Below are 22,500 nucleotides of genomic sequence, written 5' to 3'. Positions count from 1 at the left end.
TAACGGTAACCATCTTTGCTAATTCTTCACGATCTTTATTTGGATCGTAATATAAAATACCACTGGTCACAGTGTTAATTCCTGGTTGAACTAGATTTGAACCTGTACTAGGGTTAACCGTAGTATCTACACTTGTCCCCTCTAGCTGTGCTTTCATTTGAAAAAAATTAGCTTTATCTCTAGGGGTTTTTATGTTCCTAGTCAAAGTACTCGTACCGCTACGGTCTCTAGTAAATTTATGCGCCACCAAACTCCCACAAATTTTACACTTAGCCTTATTTTGTTCTCTTAATTGAGTAAAAAAAATTCCAAACAAGTGATGTTTCGGGGAGTTTAGAAGGTTGTCTATTAAAAGTAGGGGTTTCTACAGGTGGGTCGGGCGGGGCATCAGTTGGGTTATTAACAGGACTAGTAGGTGTATCATCTAAATCCGGTTGGGTTTCATCTACATCATCATTTTCAGCATCATTTTCAAAAACAATTTCATTAGGATAAAGAGCATTCATAACTTCATCATTTAATTGTTGACCTGGTGCAACATCATGGCAAAATTCACTATCGGAAAATTGAAAACAAGGGTTATCACTATCAAGAATAATAGGTGCAGGAGGACGGGTAACAGGTCTGAGTCGGGGAGCCGGGGGAATGGTAGTAGCTTGGCGACTAGATTCACCAATTTTAGATTTTCCCTTACCACCAAACATTTTTTTCAAAGAAAATGCCATATTAATTATAGTTATGCAAACTAAAACAAACAAAAATATATTCTTAAAACTTAAGAGTTGGAACGAGTTTACCGAATTGACGAACAACTTCTTGAAAATTGAAAGTCGTTGAAGACTTGAATACTTCAATTCACCAACTTCACAATTTTTCACGAAATTGCAATAATAAAGTAAGCAATTATAGAAGAGAATTAGATATAAATTGAGAGAGATTGATGAATTTGTGAGTAAAAATGAAAGAATGAGGGGGTATTTATTGTAGAGAATTGAGAAAAAGTGTAATTATATATAGTTTGGGGTTAAAATAAAGTTTGGGGGCCAAATGGCTATTTTTTAAAGTCCCAAACGGCTCTTTTTTGATGGCCAACGGCTAGATTTTAAAATCTGATCGTTGGTCATTTTTTAAATTTTTTTTTTTTAAATTATAACCGTTGAGGCCCGTTTGGCCCGGTTGAACCGGCCCAGGCCCGCCTGCCGGTCCCGGGCTTAGCGGTCCCGGGCTTGTGGGCTAATTGTTCAAGACCGGCCCGCTACGGACTTATAGTACCATTTGGGACCGGCCCATTGAGACCGGCCCATTAGGCCCGTTTGGCCCGCAGTCCCGGGCCAGTTCCGGGCTGGGCCCGACCCACGGTGCAGCCTTAGTCAAGGGGGTTCATTCTTCCTGTTGTTAATAAAATAAGGTCAACTTAAGCACACGGAAACTCGTGTAGGTTTTAACCTGGCTATTGTAAAAAAAATTTAAGGTCAAACATAAATTTTATTTTATGCGTATATATTATATGTTGAATTCCCTTAACACAACCCAATAGCAACCCATATATTTTTTTTTTTTTGTGTGTTTATATGCATTAGTTATAGGAAAATTAGTTAGTGCTTTGTTTTTTTTTGGTCGAAAGTTTGTATCCAAACATCCTCCACATCAAGTATATTGTTTTAATACTTTTAATTAATTAGGATTATTTATTTATTAGTTATTTCTGCATTCATCTTTAGTTCATTTTTTGTTTATTATATTATGATCTTCTTTTTTGTTTTTTTGCTTTATATTCCTTGAAATGCATTTTACTTTTTTCTTTTGAAAAAGATTACTTCAAAACAACGTACTTCCGTATTAGTTTTGATCCAACATATTTTTAGTTTTATTTTTTCACTAACTTTTACTCATTAAAAAATGTTTAAAAGTAACACTCAGGAGTCGACATTAAGGAAAGCTATGCTATCATTCATCCCAGCAAACTGAATATACATAAGTAAAAGTTGTAGTAGATGTTTCTTGACAATTAAAGGAAGAACGTATTATTTATGTATTAAAGCCTTAAAAGAGATCATATAAAGCTTTTTTATTTTGTTTAAAGTTAAGCCAACGGTAAAATATGCCTTCTATTTAAACAAAACTATTGCGAAGTGATTTGAAGGAACACAACTTTTCAAGAAGAGACACTTTTAGTTATATCAGTTTTCTTCTCTCTCTTCTTTTTAGATATTAATTTTAGTATATTTTCTTATTAAATAATTCTTATTAGGATAAGTAGGATATTTAAACTATTTAGAAGGGTATCGACAATTATTTGCATTAGACGCAGAAATAATAGTCAAATCCACTAGAGGTCCGACTATATACATAATCGCATGGGAGCAATCTTTACGTTTATGTCGAGTCATGTAGTACACAATTTTTAAAAAATAAATATAATAAAAATTTGAGTATGAATAATCTTTACATAAGAAAGAATAAAGTCCAATTAAATTATCAATATGGATAGTCGTACAATGACTTATTTGTCAAGTGTTATTGTCGAGGTTAAAATTTTTAATTTATTTAAAAATTTAAGGCTTTGAATAAAACTCGTACATGCTTATTATGTATGATTAAATTAGAACTATACCTCACGCTACTATGACATGTATGAATACAATGACATCTTATTACATCAAAAGTTTAAAGATTTGGAAAAATAATAAAATAAAAAATTTTGACTGCATAGGAAAGTCATAGTTGGAATATTTTTGAATACATAATCAAATTAACCTGGAGCAATGGGTTAAAATAAGAACAAGAAAAAAAAATAAACAGTGATATGAGATAAATCATAAGTAATTACAATAATATTTTGTTACCTGAAGACATGTATTGCCCTTGTTGTATCACAATTTCACAAGTCAAAAACGAAAAGCAATAAAGTAATTAAGCACACAAGCCAAGGACGAAAGCGTAGCACTGCCTGTTAAAAAGAGGAGATTTTTACGTGCTTCGTCCTTTTTTAAAAACTATTCTCATAAATGATAGTAGGCTTTGTTTATTCCAAAACAGCACAATTTTTTTTTTTACTTTTTTACCACTTTCACATTGATAACTCCATTAACTAAGGGGTCCCCCTATATTTTTTACTACATTTCCTTTTTCCTCTCTCTTCTATAATTTCTTTTTTCTCTTCCATAAATAACTCTTACCCAAGTATATCAACGATTCTGAAAGAAGAATATATCAAAAATAATTCTCTTAGCCTTCACTAGTACATTTGTAAGAATAAAAAGGTTACAACACAACAGCTACTAAGCCTCAGCCCAAACAAGTTGGGTCATAAATATGAATCATAGTCACTTGAGGAGAGGTGGTAACATGATTTCTAGAGGAAATAAAAAGTGTTTCAATCAAACATACGCAAAATCCTAAGTAAGTAATTTTGGAGAGGCCAAACTTTCTGTAAAAGCAAATCCTTGATGATAGATATCATATTGAGGCCATAACCCAAATGGTCCTTTGGATGTAGAAAATCCCCACCCAAACCTAAGACGTCGAGCATTTGTCTCGTAGAGTAGCACTTCGCCATCCGCAAACCTATATTTCGGTATGCTTGAGTAAAACATATTATCTCGTATAGTATACAATTTAATCCAAGATTCCTTGACACCATAGTCTTTCATAACCCATATCCTAAAAATGTCTCCCCTCCACACATCAATACAAGAAAAATAACCAACACAAGAAGAATAACTGCAAAGCATTCCTCCCAATATTGAAACGCCAGTTTCGACGAACCTATTGCAAGAACGACACATTTGATCCGGCAACGGTATCTCTCCATATACCTCATTTGAAATATTAAATGAAACAATAGAACGATATACTGAAAGCCCGATCCAATGAAATGCCCCATGTACAAATGCCAAAGAGTCCATACCAGAGAACAAATTTTTAATGTTGCGAGGATAACCAATTTTTTGCCAGGATCCACTTTTGAGCGCAAGAACTTGGGTAGAATAAGGCTTATCCATGTCAATCTTAAGAATCTTGAAGCCATAGAAAGTGAGGGATGTCTTGGTGGAAATAGTGGATTGGGAAGTATAATTGATTCTCCTGTGGAGAGATTCCATAGGAAAACTTGCTCAACTTCATCGGGAACAAAGACGAGGATAAGAGACAAGCCATTGGAACAACACAAGATCTTACAATGCCTTGCTCTACAGTGTACAGGGAAATCAAGCTTTTCTACATCAACGGAGGATAAAGAAGAACGATAGAAGCACATCGTACAAGCTTGGCATGATTGAGATGCTTCATCTTAAAGTAAGGATCGGAGATTAATGCCGCCCAAGATTTTGAAACACATTTGCATTGATGAAGAGGCCGCATGGGTAACCTGATGAGGATTTGTATAATTATTTCTTCATGGAAGTGAATTCCAGTGGCCTAGATAGGACAAAGCAAGTGCTTTAGTAGTTCACAAGTTGAAGACATTAGTCTTTCGGACACACGGACACACACACTATTATAAAGAACAAATATTAAAGAAGAATGCTACCCCAACTAGCTAGAGTTCAAAACTCTATTGTAAGTAACAGCCTGAAATTATTTACCTGCTTATCAACAATGTTCATCTGCTTTGACTGCTTCACAACTCTCTTACCTGCAAATTAAGTAAAAATTGTGATCACCCCCATTAATATAGACGATAAGGGTGCAGTAGAGGCAAAAATGAAATCTTTATATATGAAATTGGTTCAAACACCACTCTAGTTCTTGAAAAAAGGAAAGCACACGCACACAGGCGGAGCTAGAGTGCCGAGAGCGGGTTTGGCCGAACCCAGTAGCTTTAGTTCGAACCCTGTATTTGTCTTTAAAAAATCATGGAATATGCATAAATTATTAATTAAGAACCCAATAACTTAAGGCGATTAAAATCCCGAACCCATAAGATTGAAATCCCGGGTCCGCCTCTGATACACACAGAGAGGGCAGAAAGAAACAGGTACCTTTGCGAATTCTTCCATTCGGAGGTCCTAGTTTCTTCTTCTGCTGCTGTTGGCATCTGAAAAGATTTGCCTTTTTTGTCATGTTTGAAGCTTCTCCATTGCTTTGATTTAAAAGATTTGCCTTTTTGCCATATTTGAAGGTTCTATATTTGCTTGGATTTGAATGCTAGGGCTTCTCTTCCTCTCCTATTGCTTTGATTGAAAAGATTCCGTCTTTGGGAAATGCTTACTGCTAGTGATGAAAATGCTCTACTGGAGAAAGGAAAAGCAGCTTAAGATTGTGACACAGACAGACTTGGATCTAAAGGATGGGGAGACGAACATATCTAGACGACAGAAATAAATAAGAGGGAAAGGCTCGAGGAAGGAGACAGACTACGGCGGCGGCGGCGGCGGTGGCGGGGGGCGTTTTGAGAGAGAGGGTGAGAGCGAGAGCGAGAGCGAGAGCGAGTGTGTGAGCGGAGAGGAATAGAAAATGAAAACGGGTTAGACGGTTAAGGTTATTTTACTTTACTACCTTACTAGTACAATACCCGCCCGATGCACGGAATGTGTTAGAGAAAAAAATTATAAAAAATTATTGCCTTTTCTTTTAGCTAAATGTAAATATTACGGATAATAGAGGCAATTGGCACGATGACAAATCTAAAGTTATTGCTTTTTGTTACGAAACTTAGCTCAAAGTAACAATATAGAACAATAAAATAGATAACAATGTAGAGAGGAAGAGAGGAGAGAACCTTATTTCTTCTATGTATTCAAGTGTATGCAATGTGATGCCAAAATCCTCTATTTATAGGATTACATAGAGGCATACAAAAGAATGTCATAAACATGACATTAAATATTGAAGATCATGGAGGAAGATCATGGAGAGGTTATGGAGGTGTGAGAGTTACAACTATAATGGTGAGAAGTAGTGTGAGTTATCTACATAATGGAGAAGAGTAGTGGGAGTAACTTCTTTAGGAGTTATAGACATCCACTACAAAATAATATTTCATAACACTCCCCCTTGGATGTCTATAGATAATGTGCCTCGTTAAAACCTTACTAAGAAAAAACCCTGTGGGAAAAAATCTTAGTGAAGGAAAAAAGAGTACACATATCTTGTAGTACGCATTATTTGCTGCCTCATTAAAAACCTTGCCAGAAAAATCCAGTGGGATAAAATCTTAGCTAAGGGAAAAAGAGTACAGCGCGTATTTGCCTCCCCCTGATGAAAACATCACTTTATTCTTCGGAGACGACGAATTCCAAGCTTGTATAACAACTTCTCTAATATTGAGATCTGCAATGTCTTGTGAAGAAGTTTGTCAAATTATCACTTGAACAAATTTGTTGAAGAAGTTTGGTGAATGTTCTTTATTTTGTCTGCTTCGATAGACCTTCTTTCAATTGATATAAGCAAACAACATTATCTTCAGTATTATTGGAATCTTCTCTTCAAAGTCAAGTCACACGTCTGTTGTGTGTTGAGCCCCTCGCTTTATGTCACGACCCGGATTTCCCACCACCGGGAGTCGTGATTGCGCCTACTAACGGAGCTAGGCAAGCCAACTTAATTAACAAATTCCTTAAACACATGTTCCTTTTTAACAATTAACAACATTAAATAAAGGTGGCGGAATTAAAACCATAAGCGGAAGACTTAAATGAAGATAGACGATAAATAATACAGAAGTTCCATCACATATATCTCTACCCCGGGACTGGAGTCACATACTCACGAACATCTAAGGAGTACTACATACAAAGTCTGAAAGAAACATAATCTGTTTATCTCGGGTACAATGAGATGACAGCCAAATGTAAAGATAGAAGGGAGACGCCGGGCCTGCGGATGCCTGTAAGCTACCTCGGGTCTCTCTGGACTGAAGGTTCGCCCCCGTGCTAATGCTGCTGCTGCTGCTGCTCAATACCTGGACCTGTGCAAAAATGCACAGAGTGTAGCATCAGCACAACCGACCCCATGTGCTGGTAAGTGCCTAGTCTAACCCCGGCGAAGTAGTGACGAGGCTAGACTGGACCTCACATAAACCTGTGCAATTATAAATATACAACAGAAATCGAGGTACAAAGCAACTAACAGTATGGGAGGGGAGGGGAAACATGCTGTGGGGAGATAACAACATTAATAGTAAATCCAAAGCAATCAATCTAGGTGCAATTTAAAATTTAAGGCGAACAAGAAACTAATACCAACACTAAACACATTTGCATCAATAACTGTTGCGGCGCGCAACCTGACCCTAATACATTTCAACACTGTTGCGGCGTGCAACCCGATCCACAATTATCACTGTTGCGGCGTGCAACCCGATCCACAATTATCACTGTTGCGGCGTGCAACCCGATCCACAATTAACATTGTTGCGGCGCGCAACCCGATCCGTAATGTATACCTCTCAACCTTGCCCAAACAACAGTCACAAATAAAGGGCAAGGGAGTAAACAAGTATTTGGAAGGAAATCCCAACAAGGGTACACAAACAACCAATACAACCATGCAAGAGTAAATCGTTATTTCTCTTCTTCTTTCATTTTCATATCCTAATTCTCATTAGCACTCGTGTCAAGCTCTAAGGCCTTTCTCATTTCATATGCTCTCACCATTTGTACTTCAGACCGAGCAAATGCTCCACGAAGTTCCACAATCACAATATCTTTCACAAGGTGTCTACAACGCATAGAAGCCATCTATAAAGCATGGAAGGTATAAAAATATCCAAAAATCTTCATATAAGGACTCACGGTCATGCTAGACTCCAATGTATAGGAACTCGTCACCACGCTTATACATCGTACTCGATCATTTAGCAATTAGAAAACAAGACTCGACTCATATTCCCTCAAGCTAGGGTTAAACCAAACACTTACCTCAACTTTCGCGGCCAATACAATCCTCCACAACCGCTTTCCCTCTCGAATTCGGCTCCAACTCGACCAAATCTATGCAATAAGGACTTCATGATATCAATATGTGCTAAACAAATCAAACCCAATGACTAATTATAGCTTTTTCATCAATTTACCCCAAAAGGTCAGAAATGCCCCCGGGCCCACATGGTCAAAACCCGAGGTTCGAACCAAAACCCGTTTACCCGTTCCCCCACGAACTCAAATATGTAAGTTATTTTGGAATCGGACCCCGAATTGAGGTCCAAAACCCCCAATTTTAGAAAACCTAGGTTCTACCCTAAATTCCCAAGTTCCCCATTAAAATCTTTGTTTTGAAGTTGAAATTATGTTTAAGGATGTTAAGGAGTAAAGAAAAATCAGTTAGAAAACACTTACCAATCGTTTTGAAGAAGCGGAATCGTTTGGAAAATCGCCTCTTATGTTTTGGGTTTTGAAAAAGTGAAAAATGACTGAAAATCCTGACTTTATATACTGTGCTGAAGACAGGCGCGGACCGCACAAAAATGCACCGCGGCCGCGCCGAGGAAGGGAAGAAAAATGACTCTCTGAACCTACCCAGCGCGGACCGCACTGATTTGGTGTGCGGCCGCGCTGGTCGACCTAGAATTCACTGGCCCTCTGAACCTAGCCACGCGGACCGCGTAGAAATGCACCGCGGCCGCGCGGCTTCCAGCGCGTACCGCGCGGAAATGACCGCGGCCGCGCTGGGGGCCTGCAACCATCTGCTATCTTTCTAGCCTAAGACCTCCCGGAACCTACTCAAAACTCACCCGAGCCCTCGGGGCTCCCAACCGAACATACATATAAACTCAAAAATATCCTACGGACTCATCCGTGCGATCAAATCACCCAAACAACATCATAAGCATCAAATTAGGCCTCAAGACCCAGGATTTCCTTCCAATTTCCATAAAACATCAAATTTACTACTTCTAGCTCAAAACACGTCAAACGACGTTCAAATCTAACCAAACTTCACAGTAATTGCTTAACTCATATTTAAGACTTGTTCCGGGCGTCGGAACCAAAATACGAGCCCAACAGCACAGTCTTCTAAACAAATAACACTTTCCGATTCTTTAATTATTTTCAGAAAATAATTTCACACAAAAATTCATTCCTCGGACTCGGGACCTCGGAATTTGATTCCGGGCACACCCCTAAGTCTCGTATTTTCCTACGGACCCTCCGGGACTGTCGAATCACGAGTCCGGGTCCGTTTGCCCAAAACGTTGACCAAAGTCAAACTTAATCAATTAAAACATCAGAATTTATTATTTTTCTCACAAATTCATATTTAAACGTTCCGGCTACGCGCCCGGACTGCGCACACAAACTCGAGGCAACCCCCAAGTGAGGTTTTTTTTTTTTTACGGCCTCAGAAATACAGAGCGAGTAGGAATACAGGTGATGACCCTTTGGGTCGTCACACTTATCAGTTGCTTATCTTGGCATGACTTGAATAAGTATCAAGAATTAACTGCCTTGTAATATGATAATATGGCAGTATTCTCACATGCAAATAGACTGTTTGAAGAAAGAACTTCAGAAAATACCTGCATTTGCATCACCAACAAAATCTTGGCGATATTTGTTAGAATAAACATATCTAAATCAAGTATTCCTTTTGAAATATAATACTAATTGTATTCCAATATCTCCACATTGAAATAAAACTATATCTTGCTAGCATATTGTTATACTCATGGTTCTAGCCAGATATATTAGTGTACTAATTGCACTAGACACAAAAATAAATCATGTACGCCATGATCGCTCTAATCTACATAAGGATCTGCCGAAGATTTATTTAATAAATTTCTTGGGAACCTTAATATGCTTTAGAACAATTTAAATCATTCAAGGATTTTCATTATGTGCATATCAAATGTATTGTCAGACCCCCCCACAAGAGAACATGTCTCCTAATACCAGGATATTTACGAAAATTTTGTGCCACAAGTCGTCTTTATGTCTATCGACTTGATTTTTCATTTCACTTTCAGGTGTGGGGACTATCCGTCCAACTTCACATTTTTCAGGTGAAGTCAATTTCATTGCATATTTTTCATTTGGCCAATCATTTATCTTAATCAATTAAAACATCAGAATTTATTATTTTTCTCCCAAATTCATATTTAAACGTTCCGGCTACGCGCCCGGACTGCGCACACAAACTCGAGGCAACCCCCAAGTGAGTTTTTTTTTTTGTTTTTTTTTTGTTTTTGTGGCCTCAGAAATACAGAGCGAGTAGGAATACAGGTGATGACCCTTTGGGTCGTCACATTCTCCACCTCTAAAACAACCGTTCGTCCTCGAATAGACAAGAGAAAGAAGTACCTGAGTCGGGGAAAAGATGGGGATAACGGCTCCGCATATTAGACTCGGACTCCCAGGTCGATGCCTCAGGGGGTTGACCTCTCCACTGAACACGAACAGAAGGAAAACTCTTGGATCTCAACTGACGAATCTGCCGGTCCAAAATAGCTACCGGCTCCTCCTCATAGGATAAGTCCTTGTCCAATTGGATAGAACTGAAATCTAACACGTGGGCAGGATCGCCGTGATACCTCCGAAGCATGGATACATGGAAAACTGGATGCAAGGCTGATAAGCTGGGCGGCAACGCAAGTCTATAAACCACCTCTTCCACTCGATCAAGAATCTCAAACGGGCCAATGTACCTAGGGCTAAGCTTGCCCTTCTTCCCAAATATCATCACGCCCTTCATAGGCGACGTTCGGAGCAATACCCGCTCACCAACCATGAAAACTACATCTCGAACCTTACGGTCAGCATAACTCTTCTGCCTAGACTGAGCTGAACGAAGCCTCTCCTGAATGATCTTGACCTTGTCCAAGGCCTCCTGAACCAAATCCGTACCTATCAACCGAGCCTCTCCCGGCTCAAACCATCCAACCGGAGACCGGCATCGCCTACCATATAAAGCCTCATAAGGAGCCATCTGGATGCTCGACTGGTAGCTGTTGTTGTAAGCAAACTCCGCCAAAGGCAAGAACTGACCCCACGAACCTCCAAAATCAATAACACAAGCTCGGAGCATATCCTCCAAAATCTGAATAGTCCGCTCGGACTGACCGTCCGTCTGGGGATGAAATGCTGTGCTCAAGTCTACCCGTGTGCCCAACTCTCGTTGAACCGCTCTCCAGAAGCGTGAGGTAAACTGCGTACCCCGATCCGAAATGATAGACACGGGCACACCATGAAGGCGAACAATCTCCCGAATATAGATCTCAGCGAACCTCTCAGAAGAATAGGAGACTGCCACAGGAATGAAATGCGCTGACTTGGTCAGCCTATNATCTGGAGGCGAATCGGCTGAATCAAACCATCAATAAACCTCCTCACCCTCTCCCTCTCAGTGGGAGTATGACAAGAGCATGGCGAGCTAGATCGATAAACCGGATCTCATACTGGGTGACTGTCATAGAGCCCTGCTGAAGACGCTCGAACTGCCTGTGAAGAGCCTCTCGCTGAGTAACTGGGAGAAACTTCTCCAAAAATAACTCTGCAAACTGATCCCATGTCAATGCTGGCAACCCCGCTGGTCTGGCTAAACAGAAATCCCTCCACCAAGTCTTGGCGGATCCTGCTAGACGAAAAGTGGCGAAGTCGACCCCATTGGTCTCCACAATACCCATAGTCCGAAGAACCTCATGGCAGCTATACAAGAAATCCTGGGGGTCCTCTGAAGAAGCACCGCTGAATGTGGTGGTGTAGAGATTGGTGAACCTATCCAGTCTCCACAAAGCATTTGCGGACATAGCCGCTCCATCGCCGGTCTGAGTCACAATACCCGGCTGAGCTGTCACAGCTGGCTGAATCACTGGAACCTGAGCTTGGGGAGCTACCTGCTCCGGAGTACGTGTAGCTGGAGTCTGAACTCCTCCTCCAGCCTGAGAAGTGGCTGGTGCTACTGGAAGCAAACCCGCTCTAGTGACGCTCTCCACAAAGCCTACCAATCTGACCAAAGCGTCTCGAAGAACTGGGGTGGCTATAAACCCCTCTGGGACCTGAGCTGGGCCCACTGGCGCTGCTGGGACTGGGGCCGGAACCTCCTCGTCAAAACCGACTTGGGGCTCCGCCGCTTGTGCTGCTACTCGGGGCTGAGCTCTGCCCCAACCTCGGCCTCTAGCACGGCCTCGTCCTCTGCCCCTAGCGGGAGCTGCCTGGGGCTCGGACTGCTGGTGTGAAGATGAGGAAGCGCGTGTTCTCGCCATTCTGCGAGGAAACGGAGTAGAAATCCAATTAGCATTGAGAAACCAAACCGCACGACAAGAAAGAACAAAGGAGAGATTTTTCCTTACTTGGCAGCCTCTGGGGATAAGTACAGACGTCTCCGTACCGATCCCTCAGACTCTACTAAGCTTGTCCGTGAGTTGTGAGACCTATGTAACCTAGAGCTCTGATACCAACTTGTGACGACCCGGATTTCCCACCATCGGGAGTCTTGATGGCGCCTACTAACGGAGCTAGGCAAGCCAACTTAATTAACAAATTCCTTAAACACATGTTCCTTTTTAACAATTAACAGCATTAAACAAAGGTGGCGAAATTAAAACCTAAGCGGAAGACTTAAATAAAGATAGACGATCAATAATACAGAAGTTCCATCACATATATCTCTACCCCGGGACTGGAGTCACATACTCACGAACATCTAAGGAGTACTACATACAAAGTCTAAAAGAAACATAATCTGTTTATCTCGGGTACAATGAGATGACAGCCAAATGTAAAGATAGAAGGGAGACGTCGGGCCTGCGGACGCCTGCAAGCTACCTCGGGTCTCTCTGGACTGAAGGTTCGCCCCCGTGCTAATGCTGCTGCTGCTGCTCAATACCTTGACCTGTGCAAAAATGCACAAAGTGTAGCATCAGCACAACCGACCCCATGTGCTGGTAAGTGCCTAGTCTAATCCCGGCGAAGTAGTGACGAGGCTAGACTGGACCTCACATAAACCTGTGCAATTATAAATATACAGCAGAAATCGAGGTACAAAGCAACTAACAGTATGGGAGGGGAAACATGCTGTGGGGAGATAACAACATTAACAGTAAATCCAAAGTAATCAATCTAGGTGCAATTTAAAATTTAAGGCGAACAAGAAACTAATACCAACACTAAATACATTTGCATCAATAACTGTTGCGGGGCGCAACCCGACCCTAATACATTTCAACATTGTTGCGGCGTACAACCCGATCCACAATTAAAATTGTTGCGGCGTGCAACCCGATCCACAATTATCACTGTTGCGGCGTGCAACCCGATCCACAATTATCACTGTTGCGGCGTGCAACCCGATCCACAATTAACATTGTTACGGCGCGCAACCCGATCTATAATGTATACCTCTCAACCTTGCCCAAACAACAGTCACAAATAAAGGGCAAGCGAGTAAACAAGTATTTGGAAGGAAATCCCAACAAGGGTACACAAACAACCAATACAACCATGCAAGAGTAAATCGTTATTTCTCATCTTCTTTCATTTTCATATCCTAATTCTCATTAGCACTCGTGTCAAGCTCTAAGGCCTTTCTCATTTCATATGCTCTCACCATTTGTATTTCAGACCGAGCCAATGCTCCACGAAGTTCCACAATCACAATATCTTTCACAAGGTGTCTACAACGCATAGAAGCCATCTATAAAGCATGGAAGGTATAAAAATCTCCAAAAATCTTCATATAAGGACTCACGGTCATGCTAGACTCCAATGTATAGGAACTCGTCACCACGCCTATACATCGTACTCGATCATTTAGCAATTAGCAAATAAGACTCGACTCCTATTCCCTCAAGCTAGGGTTAAACCAAACACTTACCTCAACTTCTGCGGCCAATACAATCCTCCACAACCGCTTTCCCTCTCGAATTCGGCTCCAACTCGACCAAATCTATGCAATAAGGACTTCATGATATCAATATGTGCTAAACAAATCAAACCCAATGACTAATTATAGCTTTTTCATCAATTTACCCCAAAAGGTCAAAAATGCCCCCGGGCCCACATGGTCAAAACCCGAGGTTCGAACCAAAACCCGTTTACCCATTCCCCCATGAACTCAAACATGTAAGTTATTTTGGAGTCGGACCCCGAATTGAGGTCCAAAACCCCCAATTTTAAAAAACCTAGGTTCTACCCTAAATTCCCAAGTTCCCCATTAAAATCTTTGTTTTGAAGTTGAAATTATGTTTAAGGATGTTAAGGAGTAAAGAAAAATCAGTTAGAAAACACTTACCAATCGTTTTGAAGAAGTGGAATCGTTTGGAAAATCGCCTCTTATGTTTTGGGTTTTGAAAAAGTGAAAAATGACTGAAAATCCCGACTTTATATACTGTGTTGAAGACTGGCGCGGACCGCACAAAAATGCACCGCGGCCGCGCCGAGGAAGGGAAGAAAAATGACTCTCTGAACCTACCCAGCGCGGACCGCACTGATTTGGTACGCGGCCGCGCTGGTCGACCTAGAATTCACTGGCCCTCTGGACCTAGCCACGCGGACCGCGCAGAAATGCACCGCGGCAGCGCGGCTTCCAGCGCGGACCGCGCGGAAATGACCGCGGCCGTGCTGGGGGCCTGCAACCCCTGAACCTGCAACCATCTGCTATCTTTCTAGCCTAAGACCTCCCGGAACCTACTCAAAACTCACCCGAGCCCTCGGGGCTCCCAACCGAACATACATATAAACTCAAAAACATCCTACGGACTCATCCGTGCGATCAAATCGCCCAAACAACATCATAAGCATCAAATTAGGCCTCAAGACCCCAGGACTTTCCTTCCAATTTCCATGAAACCATCAAATTTACTGCTTCTAGCTCAAAACANNNAAAAAATTATCTTATCATTGTCACAATCAAAAATATTATAGACAAGACTCATTTCTTGCTTTACTTTTGCCTTTAATAACTTTTTATAAGGCATGGTAAAATATTTTTTGGCGTACCACGTGTACGCGACCAATGACATATTCATGTAACCATATTGTAATATTCATTATCTTTATTTCTCTCAAACCTCCCTTAGAGGTGAGTTGTGGTATTTATCCAACCATGCATAAGCACATTCTTATGCATAATTTTTATCACATATATATTTCAGCATTTACTTTCAGGAATGAGCCTGCATTTACAATGCTTATCACAAGTCACATTTTCAACGAATGGACTATAATCATATGAACGTGTCTCGTATTAACAGACCACATTAATACATATTCCTTCACCTTTGAAGGACCATTTTGAGAACCCTTATCGTTCTCCTTTTTACAATTACCATAATGATGACTGTTATTATTTGATCTTTGGTACGCCCACGTTCATTGGTCAACCACTTGTCTTTATTTAGACTTATTATGCACCGTTTTCACATTCACTTCAAGAATGGAGCAAATCAAGTGGGACAAACTTTATGCTTTTTCATGAAAAATACATTATTTTTCTTTAGTCATCATTATATCATCAATATGGTGCATTGGGACTCAAACCCAATGCCTTATCCATATAAAGGCATGTTAGGACATAATGCATTGGGACTCAAACCCAACTACTTATTATCATGGTGCACTAGGACTTAAACACAGTGTCTTACCCTCAAGGTACGATGAGACTTGAACCCACCGTCTTACCCTCAATCAATAGCATAATAGACCAAAATACAATTGAGGCTCATCCTCGGTCCTCTAAATCACTTACCCACAGGGCCACATATAATGGTTATGCATAAAACCATTCTGTTATAACAATTTTATAAACATTAGTACTTCATCAATTTATGAACTCATCGCATGTAATTTTGACTTCTTTAAGATATAAATGAGATCAACTATTTCTTACAAGACTCTGAAAAAATTTAGTTCACAGTATATTATATTAAAAAAATGACAACAATATGTAAGTTATAAAATTCATGATTACTTCAAAAGTGTGAGAAAAATTTCATCGGTACTAATAATTCAAACTTTGTTACTATTATCAATATCACTAACAACAAAAAATAAGCACACAAATATAACCTCAGAATAATCACTTTTTATATTACCAGTTAGCTCAAAGTTATCAGGTCAGGCCATTTACAAGTAAAAGTGCACACAATTATATGGGCCATTGAGTGGTGGGTCAAATATTTATTAAAATTATAATTACGATTTTCTTTTCTTTGTAATCAAAATACTAGATGCAGTGGAGGAACTATTACTAGCATAACATAAGCCATAACCCCAAGAATTCATGTAACTGACACAAACTCATACTGAAAAAAATTCAATTACCTATTCGGTTTTGTAAACTTTAATAATTTAGACAAGGTCAAGAATGAAAATTATTAGGAAGTTAAATTGTCAACTCAAAAGACTTAAAAACACAACATAAGTAATGGAGCAGTAAACCTGGAGCATAGCAGACTCTCTTTCAAGTCCAACCTCACACTTACCTGCTTTTGTATTTACTAGTTATAGTAGTTATTCTTTTCTGATTCTCGTAATGAAACTAATCAGAACATGGGCGGAAGAAGAACCAAACTCAAATCTTGGTTAGAGACTCGTGCTGATAACGTGTTACGAAACTTAGCTCAAAGTAACAATATAGAACAATAAAATAGACAACAATGTAGAGAGGAAGAGAGGAGAGAATCTTATTTCTTCTATGTATTCAAGTGTATACAATGTGATACCAAAACCCTCTATTTATAGGATTACATAGAGGCATACAAAAGAATGCCATAAACATGACATTAAACATTTGAGATCATGGGGAGGTTATGGAGGTGTGAGAGTTACAACTATAATGGTGAGAAGTAGTGGGAGTTATCTACATAATGGAGAAGAGTAGTGGGAGTAACTTCTTTAGGAGTTATAGACATCCACTACAAAATAATATTTCATAACACTTTTCTATATGAACAATTAATCAACATAGTCGCTCACACAATCGCTTGAAGAAAAAATTACTCTAAATCAATAAAGTAAATTAAGCTACATTAAAAGAGGTTTATTTTAGAATTGTTTTCCAACCCAAGTAGAATATTTATTAGTCCCAGCCTGATCAGAAATAAAGAGTCAAATTCATAATTAGATAGACAATATAACTAATTGATATGTAGTATATTTCATATATTTGCATTAAATTTATTGCTATCTTATATAGTCTAAAATGGTAGATTATTCAAACAAAATAAAAATGAAGAGACAAAATGTTAGAAATAAGATTTTTTCTTAACCATTTCTAAAATAAAAAAATAAAATAAAAATATAAAAGAAGAGAGATAGAAACGGTAAAAACTTACCCGCACCGAGTGTTTACACCAAACCAATAGATATATGACATATGTCTTGCATATGGACTTCAATCATTTAACCATGGTAAATTACATGCATTCTCATCTAATTAAATTAATTAACCATAGTGAGTTAATATAGTTTGGTGTAAACACCCGGTGTGGGTAAGTATTTACCAGATAGAAACGCTTCCCAACTATTCAAATTTACTACTTTTCCGGATAACTATCGATCAAAAAGTCTTAGTATATGATTTAACTGGTTATGTTTTTAAATTTTTAATTATTTTCTCGGTAAAATAAAAGTTTATTATATTTGAGCATCAATTAATTTGTAATTTGTACAAAATCACGAGATGCTGAATCTATTCCAAAGAGAAAATAAATAAAATTGTAGTAGAATAGAATTATAGCTGACAACTCAAGTAAGAAAACAATTTATATAAGTAAAACATTTCTTGATTTAATATTATAAATATTACGAATTCTTACATAATTCATACAAGGAAAGAAACTTAAATTGATTTTGAAGTACAAAATATTAGAGAAATAATAATTTAAGATTTAATGTATGCATGTTGCGCTTGGCTCTAAAAGCAATACCAGTACAAAAAATTGCAAGTTCTAAAATAAAAATTATGTTGATCTACTTTAGTGGTTCTGTATTAAATTGTTCTAGTACATGCTCCATTTTTAAAAAAAGTGTCATCTAAGTATCGGTTGATTGAACGGTAAAACGCGCATTTAACTTTACATGAGCACTTGAATATGTGCTTTGCATGTATATTTTATATTAATTATTATAAAATTTATGTATGATAATTTAACAATTATTAAAGATTCTGTACCAATATTATTTTATGAGAGTGCTAAAAATTATTCAAACCTTTCACATTTTATTATAAAAAATAAAAAAATAAAAAAGAAGAAGACTTCTAAACCTAAAAGGAGTGCAAAGTGTTCGATGCTAGCCTAATGTGAATTTGCAATATTTTTAATTATCCCCTTCTTTAATCCGTATTTTACTTCTTTCTTGTTTCTTTTAATCTCCTCTTTGTAATTTTTGCATTTTTTTTCTTTTTTCCATCTATTTAATTTTCTTTTGGTGAAAAAGCACTAAACTGAAAAAATAAAGAAATGCCTAGACTTTGATTTTAATTTCTTCTATTATTTAATATTTAATGAGAATACACACATCTTAGATGTCTTGAAAATTTCAGAATTATACTTATCATTTTATTAACAAAAAGTATTCCTAAATCTACCAAGATATTGGAAACCCAAAAACTTATACGAGAACTATGTTAATTTTTTTTTTTTTTTAAATAAAGATTCTAACCCTACAAACGTGGAATCTTTCACAAGTATGGTTGTATATCATCTTTTACAAATATGGTTATATATCATATAAATTAAATAAGGAAAAGTTTAATATATCAAATTTAGTTAAGTCTAAAGTCCTAAATTGTCACGACTCGGAATTCCCACCCTCGGGAGTCGTGATGGCGCCTACTAATAGGAGCGAGGCAAGCCAACTTAATTAGCAATTTCATTAAACACATGTTCCTTTTTAACAATTAACGACATTAAATAAAGGCGACAGAATTAAAATCATAAGCGGAAGACTTAAATGTAGATAGATGATCAATAATACAGAAGTTCCAACACATATATCTCTACCCCGGGACTGGAGTCACATCCTCACGAACACCTAAGGAGTACTACATACAAAGTCTGAAAGAAACATAATCTGTTTATCTCGGGTACAATGAGATGACAGCCAAAGCGTAAAGATAGAAGGGAGACGCCGGGCCTGCGGACGCCTGCAAGCTACCTCGGGTCTCTCTGGATTGAAGGTTCGCCCCGGTGCTAATACTGCTGCTGCTGCTCAATACCTGGACCTGTGCAAAAATGCACAGAGTGTAGCATCAGCACAACCGACCCCATGTGCTGGTAAGTGCCTAGCCTAACCCCGGCGAAGTAGTGACGAGGCTAGACTGAACCTCACATAAACCTGTGCAATGATAAATATACAGCAGAAATCGAAGTACAAGGCAACTAACAGTATGGGAGGGGAAACATGCTGTGGGGAGCTAACAATATTAACAGTAAATCCAAAGTAATCAATCTAGGTGCAAAGTTAAAATTTAAGGCGAACAAGAAACTAATACCAAAACTAAACACATTTGCATCAATAACTGTTGCGGCGCGCAACCCGACCCTAATACATTTCAACACTATTGCGGCGTGCAACCCGATCCACAATCATCACCGTTGCGGCGTGCAACCCGATCCATAATTATCACTGTTGCGGCGTGCAACCCGATCCATAATATCACTGTTGCGGCGTGCAACCCGATCCACAATGTCTACCTCTCAATCTTGCCCAAGCAACAGTCACAAATAAAGGACAGGGAGTGAACAAGTATTTGGAAGGAAATCCCAACAAGGGTACACAAACAACCAATAACAACCATGCAAGAGTAAATCGTTATTTCTCTTTTACTTTCATTTTCATATCCTAGCTCTCATTAGCACTCGTGTCGAGCTCTAAGGCATTTCTCATTTCATATGCTCTCACCATTTGTATTTCAGACCGAGCCAATGCTCCACGAAGTTCTACAATCACAATATCTTTCACAAGGTGTTTACCACGTATAGAAGCCATCAATGACATGGAAGGCATAACAATATCCAAACAACCCACATATAAGGACTCACGGTCATGCTAGACCCCAATGTATAGGAACTCGTCACCATGCCTATACATCGTACTCGATCATTTAGCAATTAGCAAAGAAGACTCGACTCCTATTCCCTCAGGCTAGGGTTAAACCAAACACTTACCTCAACTTCCACGGCCAATACAATCCTCCACGACCGCTTTCCCTCTCTAATTCGGCTCCAACTCGACCAAATCTATGCAATAAGGACTTCATGATATCAATATGTGCTAAACAAATCAAATCAATGACTAATTATAGCTTTTTCATCAATTTACCCCAAAAGGTCAAAAATTCCCCCGGGCCCACATGGTCAAAACCCGAGGTTCGAAACAAAACCCGTTTACCCATTCCCCCATGAACTCAAATATGTAAGTTATTTTGGAATCGGACCCCGAATTGAGGTCCAAAACCCCCAATTTTAGAAAACCTAGGTTCTACCCTAAATTCCCAATTTCCCCATTAAAATCTTTGTTTTGAAGTTGAAATTATGTTTAAGGATGTTAAGGAGTAAAGAAAATGAGTTAGAAATCACTTACCAATCGATTTGAAGAAGTAGAATCGTTTGGAAAATCGCCTCTTATGTTTTGGGTTTTGAAAAATTGAAAAATGACTGAAAATTCCGACTTTATATACTGTGCTGAAGACTGGCACGGACCGCACAAAAATGCACCGCGGCCGCGCCGAGGAAGGAAGAAAAATGACTCTCTGAACCTACCCAGCGCGGACCGCACTGATTTGGTGCGCGGCCGCGCTGGTTGACCTAGAATTCACTGGCCCTCTGAACCTAGCCTCGCGGACCGCGCAAAAACGCACCGCGGCCGCGCAGCTTCCAGCGCGGACCGTGCGGAAATGACCGCGGCCCCGCTGGGGGCCTGCAACACCTGAACCTGCAACCATCTGATATTTCTAGCCTAAGACCTCCCGGGACCTACTCAAAACTCACCCGAGCCCTCGGGGCTCCAAACCGAACATACATATAAACTCAAAAACATCCTACAGACTCATCCATGCGATCAAATCGCCCAAACAACATCATAATCATCAAATTAGGCCTCAAGACCCAGGATTTCCTTGCAATTTCCATGAAACATCAAATTTACTGCTTCTAGTTCAAAACATGTCAAATGACGTCCAAATCTAACCAAACTTCACAGCAATTGCTTAACTCATATTCAAGACTTATGCCGGGCGTCGGAACCAAAATACGAGCCCAACAGCACAGTCTTCTAAACAAATAACACTTTCAAATTCTTTAATTATTATCAGAAAACAATTTCACACAAAAATTCATTCCTCGGACTCGGGACCTCGGAATTTGATTCCGGGCACACCGCCAAGTCTCGTATTTTCCTACGGACCCTCCGGGACTGTCGAATCACGAGTCCGGATCCGTTTGTCCAAAACGTTGACCGAAGTCAAACTTAATCAATTAAAACATCAGAATTTATTATTTTTCTCACAAATTCATATTTAAACGTTCCGGCTACGCGCCCGGACTGCGCACACAAACTCGAGGCAACCCCCAAGTGAGGTTTTTACGGCCTCAGAAATACAGAGCGAGTAGGAATACAGGTGATGACCCTTTGGGTCGTCACATTCTCCACCTCTAAAACAACCATTCGTCCTCGAACGGACAAAAGAAAGGAGTACCTGAGTCGGGGAGCAGATGGGGATAACGGCTCTGCATATCAGACTCGGACTCCCAGGTCGATGCCTCAGGAGGTTGACCTCTCCACTGAACACGAACAGAAGGAAAACTCTTGGATCTCAACTGACGAATCTACCGGTCCAGAATAGCTACCGGCTCCTCCTCATAGGATAAGTCCTTGTCCAACTGGACAGAACTGAAATCTAACACGTGGGCAGGATCGCCGTGATACCTCCGAAGCATGGATACATGGAAAACTGGGTGCACGACTGATAAGCTGGGCGGCAACGCAAGTCTATAAGCCACCTCTCCCACTCGATCAAGAATCTCAAACGGGCCAATGTACCTAGGGCTAAGCTTGCCCTTCTTCCCAAATCTCATCACGCCCTTCATAGGCAACACTCGGAGCAATACCCGCTCACCAACCATGAAAGCTACATCTCGAACCTTGCGGTCTGCATAACTCTTCTTCCTAGACTGAGCTGAACGAAGCCTCTACTGAATGATCTTGACCTTATCCAAGGCCTCCTGAACAAAATCCGTACCTATCAACCGAGCCTCTCCCGGCTCAAACCATCCCACCGGAGACCGACATCGCCTACCATATAAAGCCTCGTAAGGAGCCATCTGGATACTCGACTGGTAGCTGTTGTTGTAAGCAAACTCCGCCAATAGCAAGAACTGATCCCACGAACCTCCAAAATCAATAACACAAGCTCAGAGCATATCCTCCAAAATCTGAATAGTCCGCTCGGACTGTCCGTCCGTCTGGGGATGAAATGCTGTGCTCAAGTCTACCCTTGTGCCCAACTCTCGCTGAACTGCTCTCCAGAAGCGTGAGGTAAACTGCGTACCCCGATCCGAAATGATAGACACGGGCACACCATGAAGGCGAACAATCTCTCGAATATAGATCTCAG

This window comes from Nicotiana attenuata, chromosome 2 (genome assembly GCF_001879085.1).
Source record: "Nicotiana attenuata strain UT chromosome 2, NIATTr2, whole genome shotgun sequence".
Taxonomy (NCBI): Eukaryota; Viridiplantae; Streptophyta; class Magnoliopsida; order Solanales; family Solanaceae; genus Nicotiana; species Nicotiana attenuata.
This window is presented reverse-complemented; position numbering follows the sequence as displayed.